We start from the raw sequence: 12,566 nt of genomic DNA, 5'->3' as shown, positions 1-12,566 counted from the left end.
GGAACAGGTTCATATTTTTATAGCAAAAGGATATTACCAAAAAAGTTAAGCTTATAGCTTTGGCCAGAGGCTACAGGGAACATAAATAGAAATTTGTTTATTAGTTCCTTTGTTCCTAAACCTTGCAATCTGAAACATAATGTACATTCAAGTGTACAATAATTGCACCGCTCCTTATTTAGAATATTTCTGCGTAATAGCAGTCTCCAGGTCACAGATATACATAAATAAAATTGTAAAGTTTTTCTTGAAGTATTTACTTCAACAATGAACACTGATACACCTTTCCGTATTATCCGAGTTTTCACGTCGGATAATCGAGGCTCTACTCTACCGAATAAATTAAATTTCGGCAAACGTAAACGCGGAATGTTCGCAACATTAAATCCCTCTACTCGCAAACTACACTTCAGATCTTTCTTTGCTAACTTTCAAACACCTAACTTGCTTCTCGCGTTGAGCATTACGTCGCCTTCTGACGAAATATCTGCAACCCGTGTGTGCCAAAACGAGTATAAGATACAGTTCTACAGGGACTGCTGAAGTTGTTCGTTGTTAATGAACCAAATTATACGAATGTAATTCAACCTTATTTGGGTTAAGTTCTGTACAATTTCACATTTTTATACTTTCGTTTATCAAAGTAACAGAACTTTGCGTTCATTTTCGTCTTTACGATTGGTATACTTTCCACTGTTAATTTCGAGTTTCTCGATTGACATCGTAGCAGTTTCTGACAATTTTAAAACCTACGAGCATGTTGACAAGTAATTGCAGTTGGTGTGTCCCAACACCATCCGTGAAATTTTAAGTAAAATAAAAATCATCAAGAAGAAGGAAAAAAGCATGCTGCAAAATTGTAAATTGATTCGCTGCTGTTAAACTGAATTTGCCGATGAACTGTTTGGTTGAACAATTAGTTGGCCGTCGTTGTTTCGTCACAGGACAAATGCATCTTAAAGGAGCAAACGTTTTCCATGAGAAAAATGCCCCTGCCTTGTCATTTTTAAAATACAGTCCGTGTACATCGCAATGAATCCAAATGAATCCAAATTTCGATTGTATAATAGTTGGTCCCCGAGGAAAAAGTCACGAAACAAAGTTTCCAACATTCGCGGGTCACAATACCGAGATAATATGTTTTTAAAGGATCCTTGAGCCGCTTTCCTTTCTTCAGGCATAATCAAGCGGCAATAATGCCCGTCAGACAATAATCGGTCGGCTTACCGTCGCGGTTAGTAGCTAAATCGGAAAAGTTTCCGCCGTCCTTACGTCAGACGAAGAACGACGAATCTTTCTTCGCTGAAACTGTCGGCAACTAGGATTAGTTTTAAAGTAAGAGCATGCTCTCGTCTTTTCATCTTTCTTTCTTCGTCCCGCAAGCCGTTCATCGACAGATATACTCACGATGCCTTGATAAACTTCTTACAGTCGCCAACTTCTTTTTTGTTTCCACGAGTCCGTTCTTCTATGAGATAGGAAGGTCGAACGATTTTTTCGCGAAATTCCGACTTTCTTTAAACTTTCAAGTAATCTAACTTGAAATAAGTTGTAAGTCTTATAAACTGGATATACATCGGGCCACGAAAATATTTTAACGCTCCTGGAAACTTTTCATGTGTACAATGTGTATCATAATTAGCGGGATCCACTTCAGCAGCGACAGGAGGCCCAAAAAGTTCACGCGCTCCATCTGACCTTGTTTCAAAGTTGTAGCCATTTTCGTGTTTCAACAATCCGCGGCTCCTTACCTTTCGTCCTGAAAGACGTACCGTAGTATGTGTGGATAACGTGTGTAATATACCAGGTATGTAAATATGAAACCGGAATTTTTGTATAGAAAATACACGTTTATTGTATGAAAATGATTAAAAATATTTTATTCGAAGTATTGCCCATCGCTAGCTATACATTTTTCCCACCTGTCTGACAATTGGTGGATGCCACGCCAAAAAAAACTGTCGCTCTTTTGAGGCAAACCAGTCATCGAGTCATTTTCATACATTTTCGTAAGAAGTGAAGTGCTGGTCAGAAAGTGCGTGTCCCATCGATGCAAATAAATAGTAATAGGACGGAGCCAAGTCCGGTGAGTAAGCCGCGTGCGAAAGTATTTCCCAACTGAACGCTTCGATCGTTTCCTTGACCGGTTTTGCTGTATGCGATGGTGCATTATCATGAAGCAAAATTACTTTTTGTTGCCTTTTTTGATATTCTGGTCGTTTTTCACGCAAAGCTTGATTCAAATCGATTATTTGTTGTCGGTAGAGCTCAGTATTAACGGTTTGGCCAGGTTTTAACAGCTCATAATAGATCACGTCCCACGTTCCACGTTCTTCGTTCCTCACGTCAAAATTGCCACTTCTGAATTTTTTAAACCACTCAAAGCACTGTGATTTACCAAGAGCATGCCCACCGTAAGCTTCGACAAGCATTCGATACGATTCTGCAGCAGTTTTCTTCAAATGGTAACAGAAAATCAATGCTGTCCGCAAATCGTAGTTTCCAGGCACAAAATTCGACATGTTCAACGCTATTACAAACTATGCTGTTGTATGAAACTTGTATTGTTCTGAGTCGAAAATGTTTGTGAGATGTCAACACAGACTTTTGGCATCAATAACGTAGTTTAGTGATAACTACATTATCAGCTAGGGCCATCTATAGGCAAATTCCGGTTTCATACTTACAGACCTGATATGTACGAGCCATTGTAGAAGTGAACAGGAGGCACAAAAGCAACGAGAAAGGTTCATACTCGCGTATATTCTATTCGACTTTGTTTAAAAGTTACGAGCATTTTTTGTGATTCGCCAATCCAATTTCAGCAACTGCTCGGCCTCATAAAAGATGCTCGAAATGGCCAGCCTCGATCTGTATGAAAGCTTGCACTCATCGCGTCAAAGAATTTCGCAATGTTTCAAAAATTCCAGATATTTGTTGAATCTGTTGGCAACCTTGTTGTATACGTACACGAAGTACTTCAACGCTGGTACAATTGCTTTCAGGTGGGCCTAAAATAAAAATCTAATGGATTTAAATGTGAGGAGGTCCTGCACGACGTATCCTATTAGGAGGAAATAGTAAAGGTAAGCAGTTGGACTATCGAAGCACAAAGATGACTATAGCTTTGAAACAAGGTCCAATAAGATGTATGTTCGTATGAACGTTTCTCATTGTTTTTGTGCCACACTTGTCCTCTCCTGAAGTGGATCCTACACATTACGACACAGCTTTTATTAACAAGCCGTTTAGATATTTAGAGAGTCTCTACGTTCTTTTTTTTTTTTATTATTATTATTTAATTTGTACTTTACAATTTGTCCAGTTGGACATTTGGTAAATTTAGTTGCTAAGTGTAGCACTAATTCTATGTTTAAGATTACTATTCGTGTTGTATACTAATCTCCCACGAAGCGTATATTTGCAATAAATGTCTTGCGACAACGTGTTAAACGTAGCGTCAGCTTCGAATACTTATAGTTCATTAAGTTTCAATACATCAACAGGTACTCGATTCTTTTTGGGAAAAAAGGGATAGCGTGTAAGGTTGAAGAGAAAGATGAATAAAAAAGGCACACCTATATAACCGGAAAGAGTTACATCCTTCTATCTAGAGACACCTTGGGTCTTCAGATAATAAGGTACTTTGGTATGCCATAGAGCTGGTTCTGAAAGTGGATCGACCCTTTCAAGAGTAATCTCATAAATACGAAGTTTTACGTATCCGTACGAGTGCTTTATAAAACAAAAAGGAAAAGGAAACACAAAAATAAAAAGAAATTGGACAGCAAAATATGTATTGTATCGATTCAGTTGCAAACGCCTTTTCGATACTCTATGTGTTTATGGTCAACTGTTTGAAATTCAGATCTTCTCCTCTCTAAACAAGGGAACTCGCTACATAATTAATAAAATAAAAAGTATTTTTTAAGATAAATGTTGCAATTTTGAAACAATCTTATAAAACAACAAAAATAAAGAAAGTAGTTGCTCGAATTTAATGTTCTTTTCATCTTTGTCAAAGAAACTTACCTCTAACTTTGATAAAACTTTCATAATTGTTAATTGAACACTTGGAATCTTCGTTTATCAAAGTTCTATATATTACGTACTATAATAAAAATCTGACAAATAGTGGAAATCAATCCTTTTTTTAATCGCTCATTTAACTTTCGTATTTGTATCATTACATTTTTTCTTGTGTTTTTTATTATTTGATTTCTAGCGGATTTTCTAATTAATTCACCTAAAACTCTCTTATCGAGGTTTAGATAAAAAATTGAAAAATATATCATTGTCAATTCGCTACTTGTCTATAAATCTTGAACACCAGACCTGTGGCAAATCGCGTTAGCGATGATCGCTGACAATTAGTCCTGTAGCTTTCACAGCTAGATTCTCACGATTCACACGATTACGCTTCGCACTGATACATTTGACACTGTTTCCCCTAACTCTGAAGCTTCCAGGAAAGAGCCGTGTCTAGAAAGAAAAGAATTCCGACGTTTCTCCAGCTTTGCAGCTGGCTTCGTCAGTGTGTCGCACTAATACAAGTTGTACGCGTTGAAAAGCACTCTTCCCAGACTTTCTTTTTTAAGACAGTGTTCCCAGACTTCCTTTCGTGGAACAGTGTTTTTTTCACACGCACACCGGTATCACTATGACATCCTGATAAAGTCAACCGCGATACTTTCGTGTAACTAATTCTTTTCCTTCTGAACACGTCCGTTTCTCGGAAGCCTCAAACAGTGTTATACGAGACAGTGTTAAACATAGCATTGCTGAGTGTGAATAGCGAAATTTCTGGGAGTGTTCGAATGCGTTCGTGAGCCGCCTCGTTGAATGCGCATATTTGTGTGTGCAGCTTTAGGTATTAACGACCTAGTATATGGGCGACGTAGACCTTGAATATTATTCTGAAATATGATGCCAAATGCTGTTCGCCTCAGGTTACACCATAGCTTGCTCCAACGTTCGCGAATTACGATTTCGCACAAGCTGACACCACAATTCCGTACCTGCGTGTTGCGACTGGAAGTAAATAAAAAAAAAAAACAAAAAAACAACGACTGCCATGGCAGGAACGGTGAACGTGTTGTATAGAGAATGAAAAATTATTCGAGTCAGCTTGACTATTTCCTTTTTTCTAACATTCTAAAATGAATACAATTGCGCTGTTCTTCGGTGAGATTGTCCATGGTTTCGTACAAAAGTTTTAATTCGCAATACTATTACTTTTTTCAACTTTTCTCGTCAGTAACATGATGATCGTTATTGATTAAATTAGCCCATTGTTTCGTATAAAAATTTTAACTAGTGTATACAATACCACTACATTTTTCAACTTTTCTTCTCAGCAGTACGATGCGTGTTGTTAGTTACGTTGCTTGCTAGCCTGTGCGTTTTTTGAGTTTAGTTTCTATGGCTTTTGTATGAAGATCTTGTCTTTCTTTTTTCACTAAAAGAATTTTTATTTTCTAACCAATTTTGCAATAATTGCAAGATGTACACTGCGTACTTAAATATTGCTTTCATCGCAACTCGATGTTTATAATTTAATATAATTGATATATAATGAATATTGTAATGAATTTTCTTAATATATTCTTATTTGAAAATAAATTACTCATATTTTGAATAACTTCTCGTTGCCTATTTCATATATGAAACATTATAATATAAAAGCACTGTAATTTAATTTTTGTATGCAAAAACAGTTGCAGATTGCAGTTCCTTCGACAGTATGATTTCTTTGCGTATCCTATAATGCCTTTAAAATAAAACCAAGAATCGTCTGCAGTAAGATTGGATTTTCTCGTCCATTAGAAGCAACGTGAAGAGAAGTAACAAAACTTAAATTTGTTTCAGAAGATTTCAACAAGAAGTAAACACGAGACTATTTACATATCAATATAGTTTTTATACTGTACATATCCATTTCGATGTAAAGAAGCGAATTGATTGAAGATTTACAATTTTTTGCGAAATGGAACCTGTTTTATCGTTTAAGGCTCTTACATCGTCTGAAATGCAAGAAACAGCTGCATTTACAGATACGCGTAGATTTTTATTTCACTATCTTTGAACATAGTAGGAAACATGAATTTGCGAGCGATTTGTATATTAACAAATGGACCACGGATGTCGATGCAAAATGCAAATAGAAAAATTAAATCTAGATATGAATCGATTATGCGATTAAAATATAATCTTAGGAATAGATGGATTTGTATTGTGTTCTTTATTGCAGTATAGATTATCATCTATTACAATTTGCCAACTATATGCTGTATCAGTGGATGATTTACATTTTCTCTCATCTTACTTTTCTTTGTTTTCTATGCTTACAGACTCCTTAGCCTAAATTCATATAGTTCATTAAGTTTGCATTTACCTTTGTGCTTAATTCTACATTTACTTAACCAAATTTTCACTTACTTAGCTTAAATGTCTATTAATGGACATTTACATCATAGAACATTTATTTATTTATTTACATTTACAGAACACTTATATATTGGAATGCTATACTTACTTCTTGCACTTGTTAAAATCATTACAAAATAGTACTCTTGTAATCCATGGTTTAGATTTACAGCTGTTTGATACTATATGTGCGTGTAAACAAAAGTTCTGTTTGCTCCTGTATCCCTGAATTCCTTTTATTTATCCCTATAGAATCCTTTTATTTTCACTGTTTCTTGTATGTAGTAAAATATTCTTCTTGTATAGTCCTTTAGTTTGTATTACCAGTAATTCTTCCATTGTTTCCTTTCCCTTCAAGTACAGTGTTCTTATTTGTTCATATAAAGGGCATTCCAATAATATGTGCTCTATGTTTTGCACCTGTTGCACAATGTGCATAGTTGCTCTTTCTTTATTCTTTGGTTGTATCCTTCTTCCTTGCAATAGAACGTTTTCTTCCTAGCTAGTCTCCACCAAACTGTTGTTCTTGTTGGTATTTTAACATTTAAGTACTCTTCTTCCCTTTCTACATTCCCTTCCTTTAATTTCTCATACCTTTTACCATATGATGACTCAGCCACTCTTTCAATGTCTATTCTCTTCTTTTCTTTTTTTATTATCTTCCATATATTAGGTTGTCCGAAAAGTTTCTTTCCTTTTATAAGGAAATAATAGACGCACAATGTTTTTTGTTTTATATTAGTTTATTGAATTATGCACGAACGTAATAATAGAAATATAACTAAATGGATCATACCTAATTCTATAATATATAAGTATAAATACATAAAATATATAATAAATATAAATATAGATATATAATAATAATAAATATATAGATATATAAAATATATATAATAAATATATAATATATAAATATATACATAAATATACAAGTATACAAATATAATATAATATAATATAAATATAAAAGAGAAATTGTTGTTCATCTATTATCACCTTATGAAACGAAAAAAACTTTTCGGACAACCCAATACTTTCTGTATTTGTTTCAAGCTATCCTGCATTTTGCACTTTCTACGGCCTTCCACGTTCTGCTTTATTCAATAATTCCTCGAGTTTCGTACACCAGTTGTATTTCCTACTTCTTGAATAAATACATTATAGTCGACCTCGTAGTCTCTTATTCGATACTATACTCTAACACCTACGCAGTTTCGTTCTCACTGTTTCAGAGTCTCTTTCGTTCAAATTGAACAACCTACATAGGCATTCCGGGGACACATTTTGATTACGTTCATTCGAAATTTTGAGCAGCTTGCAGCCTCCTAATATCAAGTGTTTAATTCTCTCACGTATCTCACAGCCTCCGTTCGAAACTTTGTACAAACACTCGGACTAAATTCCCGTTTCCGTGTACGGGGCAGCTCGTATAATTGCGGAGATAATTGCGTTTAATTTAATTCATATTTAAATTAAATAAAATTAATAATTTTAAATAATCTAAAGTACATAAGAAGTGAGTACGTTGTACTTTTTACAAATTTATTACCAGGGCGCAGTTTTTCGGCAATTTATTATTTTTGTGACCACAATTAGGCGAATGAAAGTTAGATACAGGTTCGTTTTGTTTATTACAAATTATAAGTATATCATATATTATCATATATTTCATATCACGATTGCCTACTCTACTCCAATTCCATATACTGTCTTACTTTTTCTTTTTTTCTGGAAGAAAAGAAACAACCCCATTCTTGTAATCTTCCACTTTTGTTATTCAAATATTTTTCCAATACTTCCACAATTTAATTCTTGCAATTGGTAATAAGCTTCCTCCTCTCCCAGGAAGCTCGTAAAAATCAACAAATTGGTCGGTTCAACGTCAAATTCACATGGAGAATGACTTCGTTTCTCATTAATTTTTGATCATGATGATAAATTTGTAAAATTCATGTTCGGAATTTTAAGTGGACAGGCTCATTCCCTCCTTTAGGAAATTCCGAATTACATATCCTCCACGAGCTGTAAACCTAATGACTCCGAGGTCAAATAAAAAACCTCTGGAAAGAACCAGCCGAAAGGGGACGATGGACAGACAAAACTCAACGGCTGGTAGGGAGAATCAGCAACGTAGGAGGACAGTTCATCAACAGACATCGTACCACACGGTTGAAAGACTTCACTCCCAACAAGATCTTACCACAGCCGTGCATCACATCACACGTTACGTTTATACAACAAGTTCAACACAGTGCTGGATTACTCTAACACTCGATATATTAAACCTCATCCATCTTGAACGTTAATTCATTCTAGGTACGCGATATCGACCGATCGGTTTGACCCTACCGATTGCTCTGTAGTCGAGAATTCGCAACGCATCGTCTGTATTTTCGAGCTATCGCGGGGAGGCGCGGTCGTTAGAATACGCGCCAACGGGAGTCGTAAATTCCCGTTACGATTAAAATGATCGACACCACGAATAGTTCGATCCCCGTATTTCGATTAAGATAATAGGGGTGATTCAGGTATGATAACACTGTGACTCACAGAGTTAAAATTTATATTTCCAACAACTAGTCTACACGATTGAAAAGATATAAACAATTAACAACTTTATCGCACGCAGATAATGTAAATGTATACAGTATCGAGCAAGGCTCTTACACTTGAAGTTAGTCTCTTGGTGGACGTAGCACGATATGATACTTAACAGAATAAGCGAATGTTTGGCAATGTGTACTGTTCGACGCGTCACAAGGAACTGATCGACTTTTGATGATTTCTTTGTCTCATCTTTAAGACGACCCCCACCATCCTTAGGTCACGCCACCGTTCGCGCCTATGATCACGTATGTCCGCTCTTGCGTGGAAAACGTAACGGACCAAATTCGACGTTTCGAGAACTCGCTGCTTGGCAACAGCTATGCGCTCGTCGATACATTGTATATGATCCGGCGGTCAGATAAGACGATCTGACTGAGACATTGTAGGGCCGCGAGTGACGGTTAGAAAATACAGCCTGTGTTAAACCTCGTGGCGTAACATCCTCCCCCCGTTGAGAGGGTACCGATCAAATGATATGGTGTGGAGTCAGTTGCGTCGCTGGCGAATCTCCTTGGCTCCGTGTGGGTGGTCGGACTCGTCTGGATCTGGGTGAATGGGTAAGGGGACCAGTCTTTTGACGCCACGATCCAGGGTAGTTGTTGCCGTCTGCACGGTGGCGGTCCGTATGATTCCGTCGACTCCTGGATGGACCTTGATCACGCGGCCCAAAGGCCATTGCATGGATGGTACGTTATCCTCCCTGAGAACTACTACGGTGCCTTCTCGGATATCATGTTTGCCCTTATCCCATTTATTGCGGCGGGTTAGCTCGTTGAGGTACTCTCGATGCCATCTGCTCCAGAACTGCTGTTTGATCTGGTGGATGCGCTGCCAACTTGATAGCCGCCCTGATGGAACTGTCCTGAAATCACGCTCCCGTAAATTCGTGAGTGTGTCACCGATTAGAAAATGACCGGGAGTGAGGACAGGGGGATCTTTCGGATCGGATGATATGGGAGTCAGTGGGCGTGAATTAAGGATGGCTTCAATTTCAACCACAGGAGTATGAAGGTGCTCAAAGGTCAAGAGTTCCGTGCCGACGACGCGGATGAGATGGCGCTTGAAGGATTTCACCGCGGCTTCCCATAAACCGCCAAAGTGTGGTGAGTTTGGAGGGATGAAACGCCATTGGATCTGTCGGTCGGCGAGAAAAGTCTGTACCCTCTCCTTGTGGTCGTCAGACTGCAATAGGGTCCGGAGTTCTTGCAGCTCCCGGTTGGCCCCGACGAAATTGGTGCCATTGTCGGTAAGGATGGTTGCGCAATGTCCTCGCCGCGAAATGAATCGACGTAAGGCGGCTAGGAAAGCGTCGGTGGTTAGATCGCTGACTAGCTCTATGTGGACCGCCTTGGTTGCTAGACAAACGAATATGGCAGCGTATATTTTTATTTTACGTCGGTTGCGATCCCTCCTCTCCTTGATGTAGAATGGGCCGCAGTAGTCGATTCCGACGTTCGTAAACGGACGCGATTCGGTAATGCGCGCCTCTGGCAAATCACCCATCAAATATTCCACTGGCGGCGGGTTGGCTCTGCAGCAGCGGACGCACCTTTTAATGGTACGCCACACTTGGCTACGACCGTCGATCGGCCAATAGCGCAATCTTACCGCGTACAGGGTAGCTTGTGTCCCGGTGTGGTGGTTTTTCCGATGCTCCTGGTCTATGATGAGCTCTGTAACAGATGCTTTGGGCAATATAATGGGGTGTTTTTGATTGAAGGGTATAGAAGAGTTGGTTAGTCGTCCTCCGACTCGTAATATCCCATCTTCGTCGAGGAAGGGATTTAATGGCTGTAGTTTTCCTCCAACGTCCCTGCTTCGATCTTTCTGTAGTGTCCGAATTTCCGTCGCAAAATGACCGGATTGTATGATTTTGATCACCCTGTTGTGAGCCCTGGTTAATTCGTCGGTTGTTAGATGGGCAGCTAGGTGTTGTTTATGTTTCCATCGAAGACACCAAGCGACGACTCTGATTAGTCTGGTCCAGGACGAGTATCGGTGGAGGAGGGGGTTATCGTTGTTATTCGTCGTTAGACAGATCGTTTTTTTCTGTTCCGGGATGTCCCCCGACGGTGTAAGGATCCAGATCGGCCAGTTCTCCGGCTGCTGCTTGAGCCATTCGGGTCCGTGTTTCCAGATGTTTGGACGCAGGAATTCCTTGGGAGCCTGCCCTCGGGAGATCAGATCCGCTGGGTTGTCATCCGTAGGCACATGCCGCCAATCGGCTGTGGTAATGTGAAACGAATGTGTGCCCGATTGCGTGGATGGGCTCCCCCCGATAACCCAACCGAAGCGAGTTTTTTGCAAACATAACTCAGTATCGATGGATTGTGGTATTTTAATCTGCCCGACACATAATGAGGCTAACGTTGGTCCCGAGCTTAGTAATATTTCGATAGGGCTTGGTATGTGAAATGTTGGATCGGCTAATTTTAGATTTTTGGGTATCTGGAGAGCGGACCGATCGATTGGATGGTCTGGGACTTCCGATGATATTGTTGGGATTACTAAAAACGTTGCTGTGCGTTCATATTTGCCATCCGTAGAAACTATGGTGGTCGTTAGTTGGCTCCTTGCGATAGTGGTTAAGTCGTCGAGGGCTCCGATTGGGACCGAACATCTCTTTCGTTTTATACCGAGGGAGTTTGCGAATTTCTCAGTCATGAAATTCATACTAGAGCCAGTATCTAGCAGTGCTCTGGCTCGAATTGGAGATGCCCTCTTGTCTAGCACATCGATCTGTGTTGTGACCAGCAGATCATGATGCGGCGTAACGTCTAGAGATATATGTGTCGTTTCGATCCCTTCCTTTGCGGCCCGTTTGTCTAGTCAGTTTTGACCTGGGTGGGTTTTGGACGCGGATTCTGGGACATTACCCTTGGTCCGTGATGCGCGTGACTCATACGAAGTGTGAGCTTTCATATCGCTTGGGGCCGAAGGTGTAGGGTTATTTGAATGTTTGGCGGGTCGTCTCGAATGGTGGACCGAACGCGGCTTCGATGATCCGGATGGCGATTGTCCATGAGAGGATCGTTTGTACGATGAACGACCTCCCGACGATCGACCGCTTGATGAACGACTGTCTGACCACGACCGACCGCTCGATGAACGATTGCCCGACGCCCGACCGCTCGATGAACAACTATCCGACGACTGAATGCTTGGCGACCGACCCTTTGACGACCGACCGCAGGACGACCGAGGATTTTCTTGTATTTGTTCTCGATGTAGGTACGTATGATGTCGTCGCCCGCAGATATGACACGAACGCGCGGTGCACTGTGTTATCGAATGTCCGTTGCCTAGACAGTTTGTACACAGCGATGCCATTTTTACGAGTTGAAGACGTTCTATGGTTGATTTGGCTTTGAAAACCTTACAGTCTCTGAGTTTGTGGGGTCCGTCGCAGGTCGGACACACCAGCGCCCTGCTGGTTGTGGCATAGGTTCGTCCACGTGGTAGGTTATATCGGCGACGAGGAGGTTTGGGGGGTGACTCCTTTGTTTTCGTTACTTTAGAGAGGAGCTGAT

General features: G+C 39.7%; 1 protein-coding gene and 1 long non-coding RNA gene across 9 annotated transcripts in view; one reads left to right on the top strand and one right to left on the bottom strand.

Moving 5' to 3' along the window:
• LOC100648870 (CCR4-NOT transcription complex subunit 6-like) overlaps nucleotides 1-12,566 on the top strand; it is a 412,731-nt gene that overhangs the window by 357,550 nt on the left and 42,615 nt on the right. The window contains exon 1 of one of the 6 annotated variants that reach the window (XM_012313163.3): nucleotides 3,019-3,086. The exons of the other annotated variants lie outside the window; for them this stretch is intronic. The gene's annotated coding sequence lies outside the window, so the exon portion shown is untranslated. Of the gene's footprint in view, nucleotides 1-3,018; nucleotides 3,087-12,566 lie in introns of those variants that run through there. 6 annotated transcript variants of the gene reach the window in all.
• Nucleotides 1-12,566, bottom strand: part of LOC125385873 — a 109,142-nt gene that overhangs the window by 79,684 nt on the left and 16,892 nt on the right. The window lies entirely within an intron of this gene.

This window comes from Bombus terrestris, chromosome 10, assembly GCF_910591885.1.
Source record: "Bombus terrestris chromosome 10, iyBomTerr1.2, whole genome shotgun sequence".
Lineage (NCBI taxonomy): Eukaryota > Metazoa > Arthropoda > Insecta > Hymenoptera > Apidae > Bombus > Bombus terrestris.
Note: the sequence above shows the minus strand (reverse complement) of the source record. Positions and strands in the feature narration are given on the sequence as shown.